At 40.9% G+C, this 13256-nt stretch overlaps 1 protein-coding gene across 3 annotated transcripts in view; it reads left to right on the top strand.

Moving 5' to 3' along the window:
- Positions 1-13256, top strand: part of LOC130293522 (suppressor of cytokine signaling 3-like) — a 196566-nt gene that overhangs the window by 38645 nt on the left and 144665 nt on the right. The window contains exon 1 of one of the 3 annotated variants that reach the window (XM_056542326.1): positions 7718-7772. The exons of the other annotated variants lie outside the window; for them this stretch is intronic. The gene's annotated coding sequence lies outside the window, so the exon portion shown is untranslated. Of the gene's footprint in view, positions 1-7717; positions 7773-13256 lie in introns of those variants that run through there. 3 annotated transcript variants of the gene reach the window in all.

Here is a 13256-nt window from a genome sequence, read left to right on the forward strand (position 1 = left end):
TCTAACACCCAAAAATCTGTTTAAAGGGAATATTTCACCTAGATTTTTTTCAGTTTAAAACTTGATGCTAAGGCAGGTTGTTTTTCCAATCTGTTTCTATTTTCTGATTGTAAATTGTTTCATTTCATTTTTTGTACATTATTATGGGGGCTGTCATCTTGCCTGAGGTGCTTTTAACAGCATTTAGAGACATTCTTTACTGTAGGATCTATGGACCATAGACAGGATCCATCCCATTCACTTGAATTGAAAATGTTATCTGTGAAATTCTACAGGGAAGGAGGTTGATGAGCTATGCTGTGAGTGGTGGTGGATCCAGTGTTATCTCTCCACTAGCATTTTCTTTTTATCATACTCCTTGTCTGTTTTGATGTAAAAAGGCATTACCGGCTATTGATCTGTACAGAACAGAAAGTCTTCACTTTGTTTTGGGCCTAGTGTCCAGAATGAAAATTACAAGATCTCATTATTATTATCAAATCTAGATGGTATAATGGAAAACTAGAAAATAAGCATCACTGTTATGGTTAACGCAAAAAAGGATCTAAACAACGTTTTTTTTATGATACTTTCCCATTAAAAACTGTCTGGGAATGAGACTCCAGGTCTGAGATGATCCCAGCTGGCTTTTCCCTTATTTTAGTTTAAATGAGATCTGTTGATCAAGCTGGGGGGGGGGGGGGGGGTGAAAAGAAGACTTATTCGTGGTCAACTCTTCAACTATGACTTCTCTGGTGCACTGCAGTTTTTACGGACGAAACATAAAACGTAATATGGGAACCTGTCCCCGTTTAATGCGGTTTCTGGTTTGGGCAACAACGCAAAAAGAATGAGATGCTACTATTTGTTCAGGGAATCAGTCAGGTGGTGTGAACTTGATTTTGATAATGGGAATGAATATCAGGTGATGGGTAGGATTATACAGTCAGAAGGTATGTACACCTAATACACACCCCTCAATGTAAAATGTACACACCCCTAACTGTATAAACCCGCTTATAACCTGATATTAATTCCCATTATTAAAATTAACGTTCCGTCAATCTGTCGATTCCCTGAATTGTGAGAAAAATTATAAACCACATTTTTTAGGTACGGAAGGGCGTATCAAGAAAATGTAGAAAAGGAGCATAATCAGGTCCCACTAAGCTATTTAATGATGGTATCGTCTTTTTGGTGTTGGCTACAGATCCTCTTTAAGAATGAGGAAGCCACCAAATTAGGAGCATCTTGTGCAAGTTCTAATGTACTTATTCTGTGGTGCAGGTGCACACCTGATCTTCTGCTACTTATTCTACTGTGGTCAGATCCAGTTTCACTTCTCTCAAGACAGCAATTGAAAACCTGTAAACAATCAGGATACACCCCTATAAAGTCAGTAAAGGTTTTGTATTTATGTAGTCACACATCTACTTGTTACAATCACTAACCAATATAAAATAGTATAAATAGCAGAGTGACCAAAGAATACTGTTACATAAGGATTAAATAATACCACCACATTATAACCAGACATTACCACCACATAGGGATCAAATCATGTGACCATGCAAAGACTGAATCACACCATCACATGGAGACTGAATTGCTCCACCATGCTAAGACCAATTAAAAGAGTAGTCCAATGTAGAACAACGTATCCCCTATCCTAAGGATAGGGGATAAGTTTCCCCCTGCGATCTCCAGTATGGGGCCCCTGCTCGCTGGCCAGAGAGTGCGTGCCGACCACCGCACAAAGTGCTCCGGCTCTGCCATAGCGCTGTATTGAGGGGGCATGTCGCCGCTTCGTGCGATGGTGGGCACGCGCTCTCTGGCCAACGAGCCGAGGCTCCATACGGAAAATTGCGGGGGGGCCCCAGTGGTCGGACCCCCCACCCCCCGCGATCTGAAACTTATCCCCTATCCTTAGGTTAGGGAATAAGTTGTTCTACACTGGACTACTCCTTTAATACCACCATATACTGACAGAGTAATATCACCATACAAATGAACAATACTACCATACAACAAATTAATAATATTTATATTCTGCGACTGGAGGATAAAGCCAAACTGTGGTGAGATACTATTGCCAAATAGGCACACTGCAGAGTATTATCATATTGTAGATCATATTAATATAATATGGTGGTATCATTCATACAATTCCCCATCTAAAATGTCCCACAGTAAATACCACCATTAGCATCATGCCCCTTCTAAAGATTGGTAAAAAAAAACAAAAAACATTGTGTAATACATATAGTGCTCTACATAAAATTATGGCAGGTATATAGTGTGCCTCAAAGTACCCCATCTAATCTGTTGATATTACACAGTGGCCTATAATAATTACAATTCCTTTATGTATATAGCAATAACACATTCAACAGTGTTATAGAGAGCTTGTCATGACTCATGTTGGTCTCGGTCCCTATAGCTCACAATCTAAATTTCAAATTTACCTAGAAGTATGTTTTGGAGTGTGGAAACCAGAGCAAACCTATGCAAACTCTATGCAGATGTTGTCCGGGGTGGGATTTAACCCACTAGGTCTCCAATGCTGAATGGCAGCAATGATAACTGCTGAGCCACCTTGATGCCTATATAGCTTAGGCTTCTTTCACACTGACGTTTGTGACCATCAGTGTACCAGCCGTTAGGAAGATAGTGGGAGAAAAATGTGTGTATGAAATGTCTTTTTCTCCCGCTATCTTCGGCCGCAATAACGAGAGCTTTAACGGACGTTAGAGGAATCCCATTCAAGTGAATGGGATCCTCTTTGCCCGTTACAACTCCCATTACGCTCCGTTACAATAACGGACGTTAATGGCAGCCAAAGTAAAAAAAGAGCCATTAACGTTTGTTTGTAACGGAGAAACAGTCATAGTGTGAAAGAAGCCTTAGATCATCATAGAACCTCTATTCTCAGTTGTCCATGTCCTCCCACAACTTTCTTATACTTTGATCACCACTAGTGATCAAAGTAATAAGACTGAGGTGTAGTCTTATTACGACACCAGACACCAGCCTTCATCTAAAATAATGGGTTAGACTTTTGCTTGCATGACATTACTGTCACGTTGTCGACGTGACATTTTCTCTGCAATCAACTGTCTAAGTTAGCTTTATTTCCCTCAAGGACATTGTACCATGACTTCTATAATCTGTGCTCGGCAGTCAGCTCTTTCTCATGCCATCCCTTCTAGCAATGAAATCACATGATCATAGCACTATGTAAAAAAATGATGGGCCTATTAGGACATTTATGCTGCCCTCTCTAAAAGTAGCGTGCTTCTCCTGCATTCAAGCTACTGGCGGACAGCTTTCTGATGATCAACCTACTTCTATAATATAGCCACCCAGGGGCGTAGGAAGCCCCACAAATCTGGGGGATAGCATTGTAACTGGGTATGGCTTTGAAAAAGGCAGAGCCATAAAAGGGGAGGGACTAAAAGGGGCAAGGTCACTCAATTTTGCATGGCAATATAAGCTCCTTATCACAGGTACCTTCAGGGAGCAGTGAATTCAAGAGATAGGTATCTGTCAGAACTGTGGGAGGTAGGCTGTGTGTGTGAGGTCGGGACAAGGGGTTAGTGTAGGCACCATTGACACCATGATGAAACAGGGTGTAAATGTATGCTTTGGTAGCAGTCTGGGTGTATGAAGTGCGCTGACAAGCTGAGCGCTCTTCGTTTATTGCTAATGCCGGACATCAGTGATCACATCCCTCCCCTAATAAAAGTGTAAACAAAAATAAACACATTTGGTATCGCCGCATGTGGAAATGACAGAACTATTAAAATATAACATTAATGAAACCGCATTGTGAATGTTGTAAATTTTTAAAAAATACTTAAGTCCATAATTGCTGATTTTTGGTCTCTTCATATACCAGAAAAAGTTTATTAAAAGTGATCAAAAAGTCCCATCAAAACAAAAATGATACCGATAGAAACTACAGACCATGGAGCAAAAAAATAAGTCCCATAAGTAAAAGTCTTATAGAAGAGGACAATTTTAAGCATTTAAACCAGGAAGAATAAAATCACCATACATATTACCACCATACTATTACTGACCAAATCCTGAATACTAAGACCAATATTACCAATAATCTTAGTATACAAGGAACAAATTATGCCAGCACACAAAGACTGGATAATACCACCATACTGAGTAAAAACCACTATGTACAGAGTAACAATACCAATAATACCAGAACATAAACAATAACAGGACCAAATAATACTTCATCATCAAGAACACACTTTACATCACACAGTTACTGACTAAGGCATCATACTGTTATTGAATAAAACCACTATACACAGACCTGTATCTCCCTGTACATTGACCATAAAGAAGTAGATACCAGCTGTACACAGAATCTGTATATAGAAAAGCAATAGAAGACAGCACTGGATAAATCCATTGTCCCTGTAGTCATCCCCAGATAGCCAATACGAATACCAAACATACAACAAAGTCCAAGACCAAAGCACCAAAAATGGAAAACTCCGGCTATGTGAAAAGATCTATCATTTATTGGTTCCTCAAAAAAAGCTTTTGGGGAACCAGTAAACTACTGCTCTTTTGCACATAGCAACAGTTTTCAATTTTTGGTGCTGTGGTCTTGGACTTTGTTGCAGGACCTGTATACCATATAAGTGATGGTATACAGGACCATATAAAGGTAGATACCAGCTGTATACAGTATCTGTACACCATATAAATGATTATAGTTATATCTAGGGACTTACAGGTACGGTCATTTCTGATCAACGATGTCCTCTTTCCTTTTCATCTGCATCTGGATCAGACTGACATGTTAACTTCTTCCAGCAAAAAAACATCTCTTTAGCATCTGCAGAAAAAACATGTTAGACTTAGCATTTTTCCAGTGCACTAACCTCCCATAATTAGGATAGCAGGTCCCCCATTAAGTATGCCTCTCCCCCACTGTAGACCTCCCCCCCAGTAGGTAAAAACATCAGAAAATAGGTAATATGTTAGCTAGGTAGATAGGCAGGTAAGTAGGTAGCTATCTACATGCATAGGTTGTTGGCTACGTAGGTAGCTAGGTATGTTCAAAGTTAGATTGGTTGTTAGCTAGATAGGTAGATAAGTGGATAGATTGGTAGGTATCTAGGTAGGTTGTTAGCTAGCTAAGTAGATAGCCATACAGGTAGCTAGTTAGGTTGCTAGGTAGATAGTTAGCTAGGTAGGTAGCTAGGTTGGTTGTTAGCAAGATAGGGGGGTAGCTAGCTAGGTAGGTTGTTAGCTAGGTAGGTAGGTAGCCAGGTTGCTAGATAGCTAGAAAACCAAGTAGGTAAGTAGCTAGGTAGGCAGGCAGGCAGCTAGCTTGCTACATAAGTAGCCAGGTAGTTAGATAGCTAGGGAAGTAGGTAACAAGGTAGGTAGGTTGTTAGCTTACTAGGTAGGTAGGTATTAACACTTATCAGGTTAAAATGGTGGGTCTCCAAGTACCTTAATAATATAAACTGATTTGAATAGGGACCTTCCATATGATAAAATATACCTGGTTATATGTGGTTTAGCCCACATTCATCATATTGCACTTGAGTATTTGTTTTGTTACATGACATCAATTCCTTTATATATCAATATGTTCTCATTTATGTCACTGTTCACATGTAACTCTGTTTATTTACTGTATCTGACTACGTTCATTCTGGGGTTGGTAACTAGCCTTCACATGTACCAGTTGTGATATTCTATTATATTCTATTGCAAACAAACAATTATACTCGCCCCCCCCCCAGTCACTGTGGTTGGTCCGATCTGTTAGCAGTCATCATGTTAGTTACCATAAAAGAACAATATAAATACTGGAATATCGGAATAACTAACCACAGTGACTAAGGAGAGCGTACTTGTTTGTTTGCAATAGAATATCCACGGACTAAAAAAAGTACATATGTGTGAACAGTGGCTTGGAGAAATAACTGGTACATGTGAAGGCTAGTTACCATCCCTAGAATGAATGTGGTCAGATACAGTGAATAAACAGAGTTACATGTGAACAGTAACATATATATATATATATATATATATATATATATATATATATATAATCCTTTATACTCCAAATTCTTTTATACTTGTATTTAACTATAGGAAAAACCATAATGACGAGAAAAGAGAATGCTACTGTAATACAAAAGAACTGATGGGAAGGACGGGTTTGTTTCCCAGGTTACACAAATGCCTGTCCTCAAGGTGCAATACTCTGCATAGGTTTGACACTTAGCTTGCTTATAATACCTGTATGCCTTTGTGCGTTGATCTCCATATCTCAAAGAATGTCCAGGTAGAATTCCGTGCAGAAGGTCTGTTTTCACACAGGTATTATAAGCAGGTTAAGTGTCAAACCTATGCAGAGTATCGCACCTTGAGGACGGGCATTTGTGTAACCTGGGAAACAAACCCGTCCTTCCCCTCAGTTCTTTTGTATTACAGAAGCATTCTCTTTTCTCTTCATTATTATTTTTACTATCATTAAATACAAGTATACAAAAATACAGAGTATAAAGGATTTTATATGCTGAGTATATATATATATATATATATATATATATATATATATATATATTCTGAAGTATTTCTTCCCTTCTCAGTTCACTCATCAGGTGGTATATATATATAGAACAAGCTTTAGCCATTACACTTGTATTCCATTTACTGTTAATAAACTCACTTGTTAAATAATATAAATAGCCTTGATTAATATTATTTTTGGCAGCTAGAATATTATTATTAGCCAAACCCCCCCCCCCCACCTTCCGGTCATCATGCCCCACCAACCCCAATCCCCTCCTACCCCAGAGTACAAAAAAAATAACAGAAAAAACTCACCTAGTCCCACGCAGCGATCTCCAGAAGAGTCGGGCCGCATTCTCTCTTCTCCACAGTGCAGGCGCTGATGAGTGACGTCATGGGCACCTGCATCGGAGCAGAGGTCACGGCCGTCTTTGAACTGTGTGCACGCATGCACATGCAGTTCAAAGAGGCTCCGCACCGGTAATTGTAGAAAACATTAAATCACCGGTGCGTGACTGGCAACGGACCCAGGGAACATTTAATTTGGCAAAGTCTGCAGGACTTGGGGGGGGGGGGATTCCCCATTGATCTGTCCCCCCGCATGATTTTCTTGGGTGATGTGTCCCCCCCAGTCGTCATCCCCCCCCCTCCCCCGATTCCTACACCAGTGTAGCCACCTTTACCAACATAAGTGTGATCTTATATCTTTGTACATGACAACACTGAATCGCATTCAGTATTCACATTTCAATGTTTATTAAATGTTTCAATATAAAGATGATGTATCTAGTCATCCTGGATACATGGAGTTGTTGGTTGGTTTGACAAGGATAGTAATCCCTGATATGTCACATGGCTAAGTGGTGCAACCAAGCATTGTCTGTATCCCCCTCATTTTTATCTAAATAAATTAAGTTTTAGCAATTTTTTTTTTTTTGCATGAGTAAAATCTCTATACATGAGCTTCTATATACTCATTGGTCCCAAGGCGACTTTTTTTGGTCGGATTGTCCAGTCTCTTCCCTACGATAAAACGTTCTAATGTAAATGTAGACAGATGTAGGTGACTCTCTATATGTCCTAATTATTTGCACTTACAGAACAAGGTCTTTTTTTGGCAGGGCTGAACTGTGGCTAAAGAGACTGTAGAAACTGCAGGACTTCAGGCTAGCAACGGGCTTGACTTGCTTGTAGACGGTACTAGAGGAAATGAGGCCTATTTGTTGGAGGTATGCCTTACATTACCTATACCTAAGCTCACAGAAATCAGCCTCCTTAGGAATGTGTGGTATATAACAGCAAAGTTACTGACATGACTATGGCCACGGAAGAAGTTCCCTGGAGAAGAGATAAAGAACCACCTGTATTTCCAGGCTAGGGGGGGGGGGGGGTGAAGTTAGGACAATTTCTGCATTAAATGGCTAGGAGTCTTACTCTGCTGTCAGAGAAAATACTTCAACAACTGTAATGTGAGACAAGTTTTAGCAAGACTGTACTGTCTGCACGCTGGAGACCTCATTGTATACATGTGCCTCCAGCACTTGAAATACACACATTACTGTCCAGCAAACCTTATATTCATTTTAGCCAACCAACTAAGATCAGTGTAGCTGCTGGTACAGCTTGTGCTGGGCCATCACAGTTTTCCCTTATGTCCTGGAACAAGTCAATGAAACCTAATAAACCCTGCAAATGAATTGTAAAAATAACCATTTAGTCATAGTGATTTGTAATATCATGGACTCATTGTTAATCCCATGCGCCAAAGGGAAAAAATTGAAATGTGTTTTGACAAGAAATGTAGGTTATTGGTAAGGGTACCACGTAAACCCCAGGATTTATTCAATTACATCCATCATCAATACAAGAACTAATATGAGGCCTAGTGCTCGGGATGTGCATAAAACCTAATGTTTACTATATGCAATTAAAATAGTAATAATGTGCCCAAGTGGGCACATTATTACTATTTTAATTGCATACAGTAAACGTTAAGTTTTATGCACATCCCGAGCACTAGGCCTCATATTAGTTCTAGAAATGTGTTTTGCCATCATTTCATAATTCCCAAAAGTGAAAAGTTTTGTTTCCCGACTATCAAGATAATGTTCTGATTTATTTCTACATCAGTATCATTTATATGTTTTTGTTACCCCATAGAGAATCAGCTAACACATCCTGAAGCCATAAATCTGTCTCCACTGTATATTAGGATAAGAAATTGATAATCTTACAGTTACAACAACAAACACAAGTTTCTAGCCACTGTTCACCAGGATTGACCTCATGTTGCATTTGCAGTCCAAAGTACACAATTGACTTCATGACTAATGGATTTGCTGACCTCCAATGATATTATATCCCTTCAAAAGCTAAATAAAGGGCCAAAATACGTTTTTACAAGTGAATGTTTTTCGCACTCATAGGAAGCAAACAAGTTATTTAGCCTTAAAGTGTGATGTTTGATTTTAAGCTGTTTTCCCAGAAACAGCACTTAAATAGCCATAACTGTTTCAACAAATTTAGCATAAATAAATAGTACAAGCAAATGTAAGAAACATCGGGCTACTTTGCTGTCCACCTTAAACTTTTATTCACTGTGAAAAACAGCTTAATTCTGTCTTGTGTTTAGAAACTAGCTCTTTTTCCAGGTTTTCAGTGTAAGTTTATGGAGAGGAGAGGAGTGAGAAGGGAGATGAGAGTGACTGAAGCTCATTCCAGGGCTTGATTCACAGTGTAGACTGTTCATTACTGCTTTATAATGTCCTCCATGCTGCTGCTACTTCTTAGGGTGTGTAATAAAGAAATAGAAGAGCAGGATCCATGTCTGTGCGTGTGTGCGTGTGTGTGTGTGTGTGTGTGTGCAATTTATGGGAGCCACCATAGAAGCTAGGATATACCCAATAGATCAGGGACAACTGAAAATTAGAGATGGAGCATGGTGAAAAATCAGGGAAGAAATAGGGATGCTCCTTATGTAAACACACCATAGCTTATCCTGCAAAGTTACCTGAAAGGAAAGTGCTTTAGAAAGTGTCCTTGTCAGGGCCGGTTCTGCCTAAAGGCAAAATAGGCAGCTGCCTAAAGCGCCCTCTTGATGAGAGTACCGCTCTGCCCACTGAAAGAAAGTTAGTAGCCAACACCACCATCACCCCCCCCCCCCCACCACCACCACCGTCCGTTACCATAATAATCAGCATTCTTCAGCCTGCTGGAGGAGCGCAGTGCCACCTCCGAGGCAAGACAGGCAGGTCAGGTCTGTCCAGCATCCTGACATTGCAAGCGCCTCCATACATCCGCCCCATGAGGAGGAGGTTTGTCACAGTGTGTCACCCCTGTAGTAAGGTAGGCGTGTCAAAGGGCGGAGCCAATGGGCGGGGTGGAAAAAAAAATCTTTTGCCTAAGGTAGCAAAAATCCTTGCACCTGCCCTGGTCCTTGTCAGGGGCTTTACTGCTGGGATCTCCACCCATCATGAAATCAGGGTTCATTTGGCCCTAGATCAGATGCACCTGCAAACGTCAGCATTGTTGCTTGTCATAACTGGTTCTTACTCATCTACCACAAAGTAGGAAATCTGCCTGTTTTATTAGCTACAGTTTCTCTTTCACTTGAATGCCTGAAAATTCAGCACATCCTACCTGTCCTATTGTTATAGTGCTCCCCTGTTAACCCCTACAGCAATCTGCCCAACAACATAACTCACAAGGGTTGGATTTCCCCATATTGCTAAGGCACAACTTAAGACATTCAATCATAAGACATAGTCAGACATATTCTGTACATATAAATTAGCGCAGAGATGACAATAATAGCAACAAAAGGAGTTTATCAGGTGACAACTCTGTCCTGTTAACTTGGATTGGGGTCCATCCATCCAAATCAGCACATACAGTTTAATCTAAACAGAAATATTATGTAAGAACTTATATTCGTTTTTAAAGGCGCATCTTAAAATATACATCCTTAAAGAGACAAGGGCATAATAACAAATTCATATAGTTGATGCCAGTCACATCCCACTGGTACAACACCTGTCTATGGATATCTTTTGTGGTCTCCCAATTTGTTTGCCCTATAAGTACAGTAGATCTAATAAAAATACTTGATACTTAGGTGGGCACCTTTAAGAGATACAATGCCAGGCCAAGTGCCATTTGTAGCCTCTGGATGGCCTTTGAGTAAATAACCTCCGTCACCAAAATTTGATCCGAAATTTGACCTGAATGTTAAAAGGGTATTCCGTTAATTTTTTTAGTTTGACTATGCTACAGGGGCTGTAAAGTTAGTGTAGTTCATAATATAGTGTCTTTACCTGTGTGTGACGGTTTTCTCACAATTCTTATGTGATTTTCATCCCAATATTTATTTTTAACAGCATACAAAATGACTGCTGTCTCGGATTTTTCCCAGCTTGCAATGCGGTAAAGACCTGACTCACTAGTCCGCTGATGACAGGAAGCCTGTCTGCTTCAATGGGTGGAGAGAGCAATCTGCAAGTAATGCAACAGCTGGAGGCACTCTGATTGAAAACCACAGGTCTGCAGCTCATTTATGTTTTAATGGGTGTGGTAGCTGGTGTGGGAAGGAGGAAAATGCTATCATGGGATTTGTAGGCAAACAAGAAAACTGAAAACAGGAAATACAAGTTCAGAGAAAGCTAGCCACAGTGTTCTGGTAATCTCACAGCTTAGCCATTTAGCCCAAGACAAGTGCAGATCCTTCCTAAGCATGTCCATTACTGTCTGCCAGGTACGTACTAAAATCATCTTATGCTGGATAACCCCTTTAATATGCTTCTCAGTGTAATTTAATGAATATAGACACTAATATAAAATAACACAAGGATATATAAATGAGCTACAACTGAAGTCAAACCTTGGCATAAATGTCAGAATATTCCGAAGACACCTAGTGGCGATGTAACATATGACAGCACATGTGCAGGATAGAAACAGAAAGTACATAAACCATACCTTGCTGAAGTTATATCTGAACTATTGCATAAAAGGGGGTTATATTTGCAGTTGGTGCTTTATTTTATACTCTAGATTGTATAATAGGACTTATGTTGGCCACAAAATATGTTGACAATTGTGTCCTACTGATGAACAGGCAAACAACATGATTATATTGCCTTGTAGTAAAGATTCATTATTCTTTCATTAAAGTATAGCAAAAATGTGATCCTTTTCTGAGTCCCTCTTTAAAGGGCAATAAATGGAGGAAAAAAGCGGAGGTAGCGCCGGGTGCGGTGTAGGTCTTTAGCCGGTGTAGGTGGGTACCCAGGTGGGGGTAGCGTATTCCTTGCCGGTGATGGTAGCTTGGTATGCAGGCCAGCAGCGTGAGGACGGAGCCCAGAGGAGAGTCCGTAGAGTAATGCAGAGGTATAGGAGAGAAAAGCTGCGATGGCGCTCCCAAGGAAGTAACCCAAAGTCATGGGTATTGGTGCAAAATAAATAATAATTTATTCTTACAGCATAAGAAATCTAAGAAAATATTAAATATAAAGCAAGATGCATTTCGGGAGTCACAGCTCCCTTTTTCAATTGCAGGTGGTTGCTGTATGGCAAGGTGACAGGTATAAGTGTTTAAATACATGAAAAAATGGCGCCAAAACCAGGTGAGCTGGTGACGTCATGTGGGGTAGATGCCGGGGCCAGGTAAGGGCCGGGCATTAAAGACCTATATAATAAAACATATTCAATGAAGGGGCATGAAAATCACATAAAACATGTAAAAAAGCATAGGTATAGTCTTTTACAGGAGTATTTGGATGTTCAAACTGAACCACGAGAAATGTCCTTGGTGGCGACCAATCAGGAAGCTGCCGGCGTCAAGTCTTTGTCGCTGGTGGCGGTGGAAAAAAGTTCAAAAGTGTCAGCCAATCGCTGCTGGACCAATCCTGGTGGCGGCCAATCAGAATGAAGACGTGTATATCCTCTACGGGTGTATCCTAGAGGCATCGGCGGCAAATCCATTTTGAAGAATACGACCAATAGCTGCTGGGCAGGTCCCGGCGGCGACCAATCATGAAGTGGGATGTGTTGTAGTGCTGTCAGGATGCCGGTGTCAGACTTTATCATCGTCCGGGCGGGCTGTCATCTAATCTGGAGGTCATTGAAGTCCGGAACACACTCGGAACTTGTCATAGAGGAGTTGTAAACCTGTAAGGGGGTAAAGAGGTAGAAGGGGAGAGGAGAGAAAGGTGGTTCAGGCGGCGGCTTGCTGTCAGCTTGTCCCGCAGTGAGGAGGCATCTGGTGCGACTGTCATCGAAGTCCGGAACACACTCGGAACTTGTCATGGAGGAGCTGTAAACCTGTAAGGGAGTAGAGAGGTAGAAAGGGAGGAAAGAGACAGGTGGTTTTGGCGGCGGCTTGCTGTCAGCTTGTTCCGCAGTGAGGAGGCATCTGGTGCGGCTGTCATGATGTCATCGGGACCTTGTGCTGCCTTCTGGTATGGCATCTGGCATCAGAGAATGGGCTGGGGGTATGGATTACGTGACGTTTTCAATGTATTCATTCAGACCCGATGTATTCATTCAGTCAAGGTTTTGAGGGTGAAGATCCAGAAATTTTCACGTTTCCTCAGTACTGTGAAGCGGTGGGCGGTGTCGGCGGAGGTGTGTTCAATGGGTGTGATGGTGTGACACCTGAAGTCGCTGCTGTGCTTTTCCGCTGCATGCCTGGAGACACTGTGGAGTTGGTACCCCTT

The sequence above is a fragment of the Hyla sarda genome, chromosome 10, assembly GCF_029499605.1.
Source record: "Hyla sarda isolate aHylSar1 chromosome 10, aHylSar1.hap1, whole genome shotgun sequence".
Classification (NCBI taxonomy): Eukaryota; Metazoa; Chordata; class Amphibia; order Anura; family Hylidae; genus Hyla; species Hyla sarda.